This window comes from Bubalus bubalis, chromosome 4 (genome assembly GCF_019923935.1).
Source record: "Bubalus bubalis isolate 160015118507 breed Murrah chromosome 4, NDDB_SH_1, whole genome shotgun sequence".
Taxonomy (NCBI): domain Eukaryota; kingdom Metazoa; phylum Chordata; class Mammalia; order Artiodactyla; family Bovidae; genus Bubalus; species Bubalus bubalis.
Genome location: NC_059160.1, coordinates 5795030 through 5806852, shown reverse-complemented (window position 1 = coordinate 5806852; position 11823 = coordinate 5795030). Strand labels below are relative to the sequence as shown.

General features: G+C 56.0%; 1 protein-coding gene across 3 annotated transcripts in view; it reads left to right on the top strand.

The window, feature by feature from the left end:
* Window positions 1-3762: 3762 nt before the first annotated feature.
* MPPED1 (metallophosphoesterase domain containing 1) overlaps window positions 3763-11823 on the top strand; it is an 83298-nt gene continuing 75237 nt past the window's right edge. Inside the window, exon 1 of one of the 3 annotated variants that reach the window (XM_044940799.2) lies at window positions 3763-3856. The gene's annotated coding sequence lies outside the window, so the exon portion shown is untranslated. Of the gene's footprint in view, window positions 3857-4201; window positions 4458-8796; window positions 9264-11823 lie in introns of those variants that run through there. The other 2 variants (XM_025282727.3, XM_025282728.3) reach the window with 2 other exon arrangements.

Sequence of the window (11823 nt, the reverse complement as noted above, 5' to 3'; positions counted from 1 at the left end):
GATTTTAGAAGAGTTTGAGACAACATAAAGGTCCCAGAAATGGAGTTACGAATCACCCTTCATGTTATCCCCAGGGTTGACATGTGGCTCTACAATACTACCGAGCTCTTTTTCTTCCCCTCCTTTCATTTTTCAAAACCCAGAGTCAGGGGCCTGCTTCCCTTGTCCGCGGGATGTGTGATGACCATGGACACGTTCCTGCCACGCTACATGCCAGCAACAGGATCTCGCTACTTAATATCCCCTGGACACACCTTAAAACCGATCCCCTCTGGCTGGGCACCTGGCTTGTTTTGGATTGGGGGCTACTATAAATAGTTATTGCCCCAGGACACCTTCCTGGAAAGGTGGATTTCTTGGCCAGCGAATATCACCCCCACGCTCTTTGGAGACTCTATGGCTTGGCACGGCTGGTCCTTCTGCTGGGTTGTCCTTGTCCCATTTATCCTCATAGCAAAGCTGTCTTCCTTGGAAACATGCCTGTCACCTCTTTTTTTTTTAGAACATATATATTAAATATTTATTTATTGGGCTGGGCTGGGTCTTAGTTGTGGCATGCGGGATCTAGTTCCTTGACCAGGAACGGAACCCGGGCCCCCCGCGTTGGAAACGCTGAGCCTCCGCTACTGGACCACCAGGGATGTCTCGCACATCACCTCCTGCTGAAGCGTCGCTGCTGCCCTGTTCTCAGCTGCCCTCTTCTCTCTGGTGTCGTGAGCATCTGCTGACCTGCTTCTCCAGCGGGGCAGACAGCCTACCATCTCCTGTTTTCCCCTCCGGCTTCCAGCACATAGTAGGGGGCCTGGGAAAGACTTCCCCGCTGAACGAGCCATCCCCTGGCTGGTTGGCAGTGTGGGATTGTGTGGTGTTTCTATTAGTCTCCATGAACAAGTGCCACTGTGTTATTAAATTTTCCCAAAGCAGAATGTCTGCTGTGTTTGCCAGATTGGTTGCTCTTTTAGGAGTGGGTCTACCCTGCCCATCCCTCACTCCTCATTCTCCGTCTTTCAGAGCCCTTTCGCTGGGCACCTACTGAGCTCCAGGCCTGTGGGACGCAGTGCTGGGGGCTGAGGCAGCCTGACCCCCAGCAGGCATAGCCGGGACCAGGGTAGGTATGGGTCAAGTTCAGAGCTCAGTGCCTGGGACAGGGTGGGGCAGGTGATGCCAGGCCCCTTAAAGGGTGGGGACCTTATGCTTTGACCGGAAGGAAGTGGTAAGTGTTGGGCACACAGTCGGTGCTCCATAAACGTGTATTGCGGCTAAGGTAAGGGATGCTGTCTGGGAGCTGAGTAGAGGGCGGGTGGGATCAGAGGAAGGGAAGAAGCTGAATTTGGAGGATGAGTGTCACCAGAATGTCTCTACTATCGCCCCAAAACCAAAAATTCTCCACCAGTTCTCAACCACATGTCCCCCATGGTCTGCGAGGTCATGAACAAATTGTGCCTTTGTCCTTGACTGGTAACCGGTGGAGTCTGTTGGGCCTCTGAGCCCAAGTCCTGTCTCCCAGGCAGGTACTCTGGACTCCTGGAGACACTGTGCTCGGGAAGCCTCCATCCTGCAGGGAGGAAGATGCGCCCGGTGGAGTTTGGGATGCTCCTTCATGCTCCAGAGTTGGGCAGCAGAGCTGCAGGAGCCAGGAGGCTGAGTGCTAAGCGGAGTTGAGGTCAGTAGACCTCATCCTTCACCTGCTTATTCATTCACTCACTCACTCCACACTGGCCTTGTTCCAGATGCTGGGACACCAGACACCACAGAACCTCTTGTTCAGAAGCCTTCAGGGGCACCCACGACCCGCTGGGCATGGCATTCAAGGCCAGCCTATGGAATGCTCCAGGGGTCCCATGCCTCCTTGCCCTCCCCGCCCTTCTTGTCCTGCCCTCTGCTGTTTGTGCTGTCAGGAATGCCCATCAGGCTCCTGCCCCCTGTCCACACTCTGCCCTTTCTCCCAGGCCCAGTTCCAGGCCCTCTTCCAGGAAGCCTGGCACCATCCCCCAGGTCGGGCCTCTCTCCTTACCACCCGACATTTGGTCCGGAGTGGTCTCTGGGTGTGTCTCCCCTTTGGCCTTTCATGGATACCCCCTGCATCCTTGGTCACCCAACACAGGTCTGGGAGACACACAGTTCCCAGGACAACACAGGCCCCTGGTGGATGCTCTAGCTGCCTGAGCTGTGGAGCTGACAGTGGAATGATCAAACGTTCTCCTTGACAGCAGGCCTGTGCTTTAACCTGGGGTCTCTTTCCTAAATTTCCAGGGGACGCTGCCACTCCTCTCCGCCTGGCCTGGAGGGCCTGCCTTGGGGCTCCGACCCTCAGAGGGCCAGGCCTACTCAAGCTGGGCGTCTGCAAAGGTCAGCGTGGCTTCGGGGGCCTGAGAAATATCATGGGGGGACACTGGGGGGAACCTGCCTTCCAGGACTGACCCCAAAGGAGAGCGGGTGACCTGCCGTCTCCGTGCCCACCCACCACATTTCACCTGTCCCTCCTGCTTGCCCAGCTCATCTTGTGTTTCTAGCCCAGACTCTGCCCCAGAGATACTGTGCAGTGAGGTCCACAAACAAGGAAACAGGAGAGGGGTGACCAGCCCAGGCCCCCCTCAGCCGGCCCCAGTCCAGGCCTCCATCATCTCCCTCTGCAGTCCCAGCCTCTCCCCTCCTCTTCAGGGCTGCCTGTGCACGTTGAGTCGTTTGTGCCATATCCAACATGTGACCCTATGGACCGTAGCCCGCCAGGCTCCTCTGTCCATGGGATTCTCCAGGCAAGAATACTGAAGTGGGTTGCCATTTCCTCCTCCAGGGGATCTTCCTGACCCAGGGATCGAACCCAAGTCTCTTACATCTCCTGCTTTGGCAGGCGGGTTCTTTACCTCTAGCACAGCCTGGGAAGCCCAGGGCTGCCTGAGCAAACTCTAAGAAGGTAAAGCCGGTCAGGTGCTCCCACTCAAAGACCTTCGATGGCTCCCAGTGACAAAGCCTACCCCCTTAGGCAGGCATCCAAGCCCTTCAGCTCTGGTTCCTTCTCCTCCCGCTCCTGCCCACATTTCCTCTTTCTCCAGCTCCGAGGAAGCTGCCATCTCAGATATGCCAAGGCCCTGCCTGGAATGCCTCTTCCATACCTTCTTTCCATGACACCCACTTCACTGGGGGGTGTCCGCCTCCAGGAAGCCCCACTGGGTAGCGGCTCCCACTTCCCCTCCCTCACCCACCCTGCCCCTGTCTGCCTCCCTCCCCAACAGGGTGTCCTGTCCTTGGGGATTGTGTCTGAAGCTCTGATGAAGGCAGAATGCCATGTGAGTGTGCCAGGGGAGGGGGACCCACAAACCTCTGTTGGGGTGCCTTAGATGGGCCTCCTCACCTCTCTGTCTGGGAGGCCCCAGCCTGACCTGTGCCCTGTGGCCACCAGTCTCCACCCATGGCAGGGGTGAGAGGTCATAAGGGACCAGTCCATCTCCCCAGGGTGGGCCCACCAGGTGCTGCTCCCCTGTCTCCCCAGTGAGTCAGAGCCTTCTTCAAACCAGGGGCCAGGTCCTCGGATCCGGCCTGATGACTTGCCCGCTCTGGGTTAGCTTTCCGCTGGCCACCCATTGTACTCCGGGTCGGGGACCTGGGACCCCCAGAGGGAAGATATGGGGACGCCGGAGGGGGACCAGGCCTACGCAGCCTAGGGGCTGGGGGTCCACATCTCTCGGAAAAGGGGGCGAAGGAGGACTCGCAGACGCCCGGCAGGAGGGGTTCCGGGCGGGGTGCCCTCGCGGTCCTGGGAGAGGGTCCGGGCCGGGGGCGGGGGGCCGCGGCGCCCCGGAAGGAGCCGCGCACGCCCCAGCACGCGGTACCCGCCGCGGCGGCCTCGGATCCGGAGGTGAGCGCGCCCCCGCCCCGCTCCCTGCCCACCCCGCGCGCTGCGGGCCCGCGGGCCGGGGGCGGGCCGGAGAGGGGCGCAGGGCTAGGCGGAGCCGCGCCGGCCCTTTTCCGCAGCGCGGGCCCCCTCCTCCTCGCCGCGCCCGGGCCGGCTCTTCCCCCTGGGGCGGCGGGATGCGGCGCCGGGCCCGGGCGGGGGCCGCGGGCCGAGGCCTGGCCGGCTCGGCGGGGGCCCCGGCGGGCGGGCGCGCGGGGCCGGGGCCCGAGGGCGCGATCGCGCCCCTCCCGGCGCCGGGGCGGGGGGAGGCGGGGAGGAAGAGGGGGAGGGCGGCGGGCGGCGGCGGGCGGGGGAGCCGGGCAGGCTCGGAGGCGCGCGGCGGGCAGGCGGGCGGGCGGGCGAGGGAGCGGGCGGCGGGGAGCCCCCCGCCCCCCGAAGGAGGAGTCTGGCTCCCACTTGCTGCCTCGGACGCGCGGCTAGGCGGCCGCCGCCGGAGGAGCCCCCGCCCCTGCGCGCCTCCCTCTCCGGAGCCGGGCCCCTGCCTCCCTCCGTGCGCGCTGCTGCTCGCGGCCGCCGTGGCCGCCGAAGAGGAGCCCGGGGCCAGGTAGGGCTGGGGGCGGGCGGGGCGCGGGCCTGGGGCGCGCGAGGGGCGCGGGGCGCGGACGCCGGGCCGGGCGGGGGGCGCGGCCCGGACCCTCTCCGGGCGCGGGGTGACGCCCGCGGCGCGGCGCAGGGGCGCCCGCAAAGTTACTTTGGCTGCCTTCGCCGGGTGCCGGCGCCCTGGCCCCGCAGCCTAGCTGCTCCGTGGGCCGAGCGGGTGCCGCGGGGAGGGGCTCGGCCGGAGCGCTGGACTTCGACTGGGGCCGAGGGGTCAGCGAAACTTTTCCCCGGCTCGCCGGTCGCTGCTGGCTGCTGGCGGAGTTGCTGGTGGGAGAAGCGCATTGGTGGGGTGCAAGTGATGAGAATGGTGGTAACAATAGCAGCCCCTCGACGCTGAGAGCCTACTGTGCGCAGCGAAGCCCCTGCTGGTGCTTGGGGGGCGCAGGAGGCGGGGACTGATGCTGATCCACTGGCCACTTTGGCTCCGCATTGCTGGAAACTTCATCCATCCATCCACCCACCCAGCCATCCACCCATCCATCCACTCATCCGCTCACTCATTCCGCACATATTTATTACTGTCTGCTCTGTGCCGGTCGCAAGGGATTCAGTGGCTACCCAGGCAGGTTCCAGCCCTCGCAGGCAATATTTCAGGGGCTGCTCAGGCTAAGCAGCAGTTCTGCTTCTTGTGTGTTTCTTCCGGTACTTGTTACAGGAAGGTGAATTCTCACGCCAGTCTCCCTTGACCCGGTGGAAACAGAAGAGGGTCGGTCTGAGAGCTGATGTGTCCAGGAGTCTGTTGTGTCCAGGCTTCGTGTCCTAGACCCCCCACCCCCCCTTCCTACATTGCCTCCCAACTGGGGCTGGGCGCCTAGGCTGGGATCAGGAAGCCCCACTCTGAAATTGGCCCCCAAGGCCACTTAGCTGTCCTCTCTGCGAAGTCTTTGCCCGGGTGCTGGGGGCTGAGCTTCTCCCATCCCTTGGGGGCTTGGTTGCCTCTCCCTCCCCGATTCTAAGGCCCCTATTGAATGGCCCAGAGGAGAGCTTGTTAAGTGGCAAACAATTATGAAATTAAACCCGGGAACAAAAGTGGGTTGGTTGGTGAATGGTGAGCTGGCTCCGCAGGACTTGAATGGTGGTGGGAGACTTGTTAGCAGGGCTCAGCCAGGCTGGGGGCTGGGGGTTTGACACTACCATCGTCCATATCCTGGCTGGTATTTGCAACAACAGAAAAATGCACCAACTTCACGAATAATTTGTCACATTGCCTAAAATGCTTGGGGGATGTCGGAGAGGCCACCGGCTGACTGCCACGTTCAAGTTGGAAGCCAGGCTTCCACCCATGGGAACCAATGAACTGGGAGGCTGTTTGGGGAGGGGCTGGTGGATTTGGCTGGGCCGAGGCAGGCCTCTGGTGGTGGGTAGCACACCGGGGCTGTCGAGCCAGCTGGTGGTGATCGGGAGGCATTCTGGAGCCCGGCACAGTGTCCGTAGGGACCGCGGTGTGAGAGTCGTGCATAATAAACTGTGCTTCATGATGCCCGGCTCCTTGCAAATTGGCTTTCCGAGTGGCAGCCCCACAACACTTGTAAAACCTTTTTCCTTAAGATGGGTTTCTGCGAAATGGTTACATCTATTTGAGTGCTCACTCCGTGGAGGTCCATTAATTGGCTGATGGCTAGTCAAAAGGCGATAATCCAGTCACAGTGGTTTAATCGTGTCTTTGGAAGTGGTTCAACGTGGGGCTGCCTTCCTATTTATTTCTCAGCCCTAGGAATTTCCGAAGACCTGGATTGAAGTAGACCCCTATGATGCTGACGTGGACAGGCTCAGATTTTGTCACCTACCCGAGGGATGTCATATCTCGGGCACAGTTGCCGTATGAACACTTAAAATCATTCACATACACCCTAACCCTGTAGGCTGTGTTTATGGACAAATAGGTCTAAGTAGAGGTAAGAGACTAGGGCTTTAGGGTCTTTCTGTGAAGACCCTATCTGTCAGGATTGCAGTGACATACAAATGCAAGAAAAGCCTGCTTTTTAAAAATTTCCCGGTCCACCGGTGAGGCTATTAAATCTTCATCCGATGAAAGCAATTTAAATTCATTTGTTTTCCCTTGAACTTGCTACAATCCCTTGCAGGCTCTCACCTGCAAGGACACATCTCTCTCAGGACACATCTCTGCACTTGTTTGAAGAATTAAGGTAGCAGGATTTCACCGAAGAGTAGCGCTCAAGGAGAAAAACCAGCATTCTGGGTGCAGGTTCCGGACTAGTGGAGAAAAGAAAACCCTCCCCGAAGTGCAGTCATCTTTTAATCTATCAAAATGATTTCATTTTTCCAATTTCAGGCCTGTGAACCAATCACAAATAGCAGGGCAGAGGAAATTAATCGGCCAGGCGACGACTTTTAACAAGTAAAGATTATGCACAGAAAAACACGTAATTAGTGGAGGTTAGTTAATGCCTTTCAAGTTTCGGTGGCGAGCTGCCGTTAGGGTGGAATTTCTGCGTTATCGCTGAATTGTCTGTCAAAAATCTTCAGTGTGACAAGGCGACATGTCTCTTCCATCGCCCCTCCCTCTCCAGGAACAGAAAAGGGACCTTTTCTAGCATCCCCCCTTTTTCATTCTTCTCTCTGAGATCTCTCCGTTCGGCAGTTGGTGTTTACCTTTGTCTGTCTGCACCTCTGGAGTGAGGGGTCCTGGGGAGAGGGACACCCCAGGTGTAGGAGTCCGGGAATGGAATCTCAGGCTTGAGCTGTGCCCGCTGATCACAGTGGAATCTTGGATGAGAGACAGGCTGTCCTGGGGTCTTCCTTCTGGCCAGACGTCTTACCCTCTAGGATCAGTGTGCCAAACACTTGCTGGGCAGGGAAGCGACGGGGGTGAAGGGAATGTGTCCCATAGCGAGCCTGTGCTAGTTCACCCTGAAGGCAGTTCTTCCCTGCAACCGTGTTTCCTGGGCTGTCGACGTCCCCCAGGTGGAATGAGACCACCAGCTAGCAAGCATCCTCTCCAGACTACCACTGACGTTGTGTGACCTGGAGCTGAAGAAGTGACAAAATTGTAAAAAAACAAAAGCAACCCTAAGGGAGAGAATAAAAGAGAGACCCCCCCTTTTTGGGAGGTGGTGTTAGAGAGAAGGTATATATAATTTCTTGATTAATTTGCTGTGGTTCTCCCTGGTGATGTGGTCATTCTGCTTCCAAAACAGATACTTTATTTTGACCCCGCCCCCCCCCCCAAACGAGATAAGACTCCATTATGTTTTATTTCCATTTAAAGTATCTGTGACTGATAAGGGCAAGCCAATCTCATGATAGACAGTTTTAGCAAGTTGGGATTATGTGTTTTAGTTTTGAATTCAGGTAGTGGCTCGAGATGTCCTTTGGTCTTTCTATACCATTCTGTGAATTACTGTTCTGGCTTTCTTCTTGGATGTGAACTTGGCCAGCTTGATGTCAGACCTTGGTTGTACATCAGAGGCAGATGCAGCAACCGAAACAAGAAGTCACCCCTCTGGCTGATTGCGATATGCGTTGAGTTCAGAACCAAGAATTGACCAGAGCCCTCTCTCCACCACCCCAACCCCAAACCCTGAAAGTTTGCTTCGATTGCACGGCTTCACATGTCCCTCCCCTCCTTCCAGGATCTGAGGCTCAGCACTGAGACACATGGAAAGACTTTTGGCATCACCCGTGCTAATTTCATCACTTTCGGGAGAACATGAGGCCTGATTCACGTTTCCCCTTCATTTCATTCTCCTGCATTTTCCGACAGTACCGCAGCCTGCAAGGCTGCAAAATATATGGCACTGGCTACCTGAGAAGCGTGAGCTCTTCCCCGCACCCTGCCTCTCCCCCTTCCCAGCGAAGCGCTTTGGCATTGCGGTGCTCATGGAAAAGGCAGCCGGTCCCTCCCCCACCCTGGGCTCCCTGCACAAAGGGGTGCGTGTGGTGGGGGTAGGGGGCACACAGAGAACGGAGTTTTGCTTTTGTTAAGTTTGTCATTCAGACACATTCGTTAATAGATCATACTTTTGGAGGTTTCATCCTTAATTGCAGATTCCCGCATGATCACAAAAAAAAAAAAAAAAAGCACTTAAACTGATCATAAAAATGGCAAAACCCCAATCTCCGACTTAAGTGTAGAATTACCATAGTGCCGATTTGATTATGCTTCAGTGACATCTGTTTAATAGATTTCCACGAGAACTGTAAATCCACGTTTACTTTCTTTGCAAATCGTATGTGAACGCTGAGCACCCAGGACCGCCCTGCTGCTCCCCCTCCCCGCCACCGCGTGTGCCCCACACCCCCAGGAATGTGGAGTGTGACTGGATGGATACGTGGGAAGGGGACGCAGAATCCTGGTTTTTTCACGTGTACCTCTTATTTCCTTTTGTGTGTGGGTATGTCTGCATGCACGTTTGAAACGAATCTGAGCAGCTTCCCACCTCAACCCCACAGACTCGCGAATCTCCAAATGCTTTATTTTGAAAACTAGGACATAGCACTTTGCAGAAGAAAAATCAGTCCATTCACCGTTATTTATGTGATTGCTGATCGGCTAGATGGATATAGAAAGCACCAAGAATTATAATAATTTATGGAGCGGAGCAGTGGTTTACAAACATTATTTGTCAACCCGAGCTTTGAGGGTTTCTTTGCTTCTCGGGCTTCGTTGGGTGCTATGGGAATGGAGGATATTCAGAATTTGAAGACCAGCTGGGTGAACTGACTGTCTTCCTATCTAAGGTTCAAGGAATAAGTGAGCAGCTATTCGTGGCAGACAGGACATGATCCAGTAAGTAGCTTTCTTCATCATTCTGAAATAAAAGTACATAATTGGAAAATGAAGCAGCAGCGGCTGCTGGGGTGGGGGGCGGCGAGGAATTAGAAAGTGTAATTTAAAATCATGTAGTCATAATTCAAAACAGGCCGGGCTAAAAGGTTTGAAAGTGGTAAATGCTTTAAAGTCACTTGTGGTTGGTCCTTTTTCAAGGAATATGGTCTAATTTTCATAGTATTTGTGGATTCCTTCATCGACTTAGCTCGTCAACTTATTCAACGTGGCTGCTAATATCAGCTGCAGGCCAACATTCCCCAACCCCCTTGGAATCCACAGTTCATGAAGAAGGAGGAGGTCAAATATAAGAGCTTTATTTTCGGGATATCAGGGGATTAGGTCTGAATTTTTTTTTCCTACTAGGCTGTCTGTTCCTTTTCTTTTCCTTTGGGTTCTTGCGGTGTTTTTTGTTTTTACCTTTTCTGATATTTTCAACTACTGGCTAATCAACTGCATATTTGCTGGCACGAACAAAACAAGGGGGGAAAAAAACAGTTTAAAAGTGATTTTTTTGAGCTCGTGTGGAAGCACGGCCTATAAGAGAATCATCCCCAACCCCCCACTTTGGTATTAATACTCTTCTGTTAGATTCCATTTCCCCGGCGTTTTGCCTGGGGTGGGAGCCACGACTTAGGAGGTGGTAGCGTGGATTTTCTGTGACACTTTGCCACCTTGCTACTAAGCTCTCAACTAAAGCATCAGCGCCTTTGGCTGAGCTGACTTTCTCTCAGCATTGCTCTGGGTGAGCGGCTGGATCCAGTCGTCTGCTTGCTGGGCTGCCCCCTTGGCGGGCTGCCGGCTACCCCCAACTCAAGGTCCAGGGAGGAGAGGCGTGGGAGCGAAGACGGGGTTGGGATCCTGCAGAGGTTTTCCAGGTGTTGGGCTTTGTCGGAACGCCGCTGTGGTGCAGTCTCTCCCGGCAGGTGTTTCTCAGGGGCGTCTCCTGTTTAATGGATAGTCTCTCCTGTGTGGTCATTGATTGTCCTCCGAATTTGGGATTCAGGACAATATAACATTGCCTCACAGTTACGGCTTTCTTGTTCTTCAATTGCCGAGTCGTGTCCAACTCCTTGAGACCCCATGGACTGTAGCCCTCCAGGCTCCTCTGTTCATGGGATTTCCCAGGCAAGGATACTGGAGTGAGTTGTCATTTATTTCCTCCTCCAGAGGATCCTCCTGGACCAAGGATCGAACCCGCGTCTCCTGCATTGGCGGGCCGGTTCTTTACCTCTGAGCCACTCCAAACATGCTAATGCTGGAGAGAGACAGACGTTGGTCACCTTAACAGCCTCAGCTTGGCTTTGATTATGGTGACCTTTACCCTTCGTGACATTTTCAGCTGTTGAAATGGGGACACTTTTGAGAGCCGGAGAGAATGCTGGTCATAATGACTGACGGGACAGCAGATGTGAGCTGAGACTGTCCCGGGCCCGTCCTGGCTCTGAGGAGCCTGTGGAAGTGCTGCTCAAGCCTAGTGGAAAAAGGAAGCTATCTTGGGGCTATCAATCGGTGGCCCTGGCAGCACAGTGGCTTGTAGATTCCCTCTCGGGCCGGTTGGGCAGATTTGGGCTGCTGGGATCACTCAGGTCTCTCCTTTGCAGAAAATCCACCTGCTGTTAAGATGCTCTTTTTTTGGGCCTTTGGCACATGCTGGTAGGTGTAGGTAGGGGCCTTCTCGGGGCCCCCGAGCCCCCTCCCCTCTAGGGTCTGAGTTGCCCCGTTGATCTGTCCAGCTTCTCCTGCTGGGTCCCAAGCCCTTCAAGGGTCAGTTTCCCATCTGAATCATTTGGGTTCCAGAACAGGATCTTCCCTCTGAGTTGGGGCAGCATGTGTTTTAGAGTTGGCTGGAGTCCTGTGGTGCCCAGGGCACGGGAGTGGTGAAGTCGGCCTAGAAAACTCGTCACGGGGCAGGTGGTACTGGGTGTGTCCAGTTGCATCACCCTGGGAAGGACTGACCTCTGGCCTGCCCGGTCACAGGGTGGGCAGGCGGGGGCTGGGAGACCCCTGAGTATCTGAAAGATCTCTGCTTGATGCTGGGAAACTCCGCGCAGAGCTCCTGGGCTTTGCTGGAACTTTCTGACCCGAGGGGAAGAGGTGCTTGGGGGGCACCTGCTGTGTGCCAGCTCTCTGCCAGGTGGTTCTGCAGGCGCCGTGCCCTGCTCCTGCCAGTGGCTCTGGGAGGGAGGTTCTGGCATCCACGTGTTTGCAGGTGAAAAACCTGGGATCTGAGGAGGTGAGAGGTGCTCTGGAGTCTGGACCTGAGGCCCGAGGGCTGCGGTTTTTCTCACTGGTTCATTTGCTCATGTATTGTTTTATGCTTTGGCTTCTGACCTCAGACTCAGAACGTTCATCTGGGAGCTTTGGTGAGAGAAAGCCTGGGAAGGCTGGGGCCCGGGGCAGGTGACATCTCCCCGAGGCCCCGAGCAAGGAGATAGGTGTGGCACCTGGGGTGGTGGGCGGGGCGTGCTTGGAGCCTTCCAGGCAGAGGGAAGAGCAGGAGCAAAGGCTCCGAGGTGGG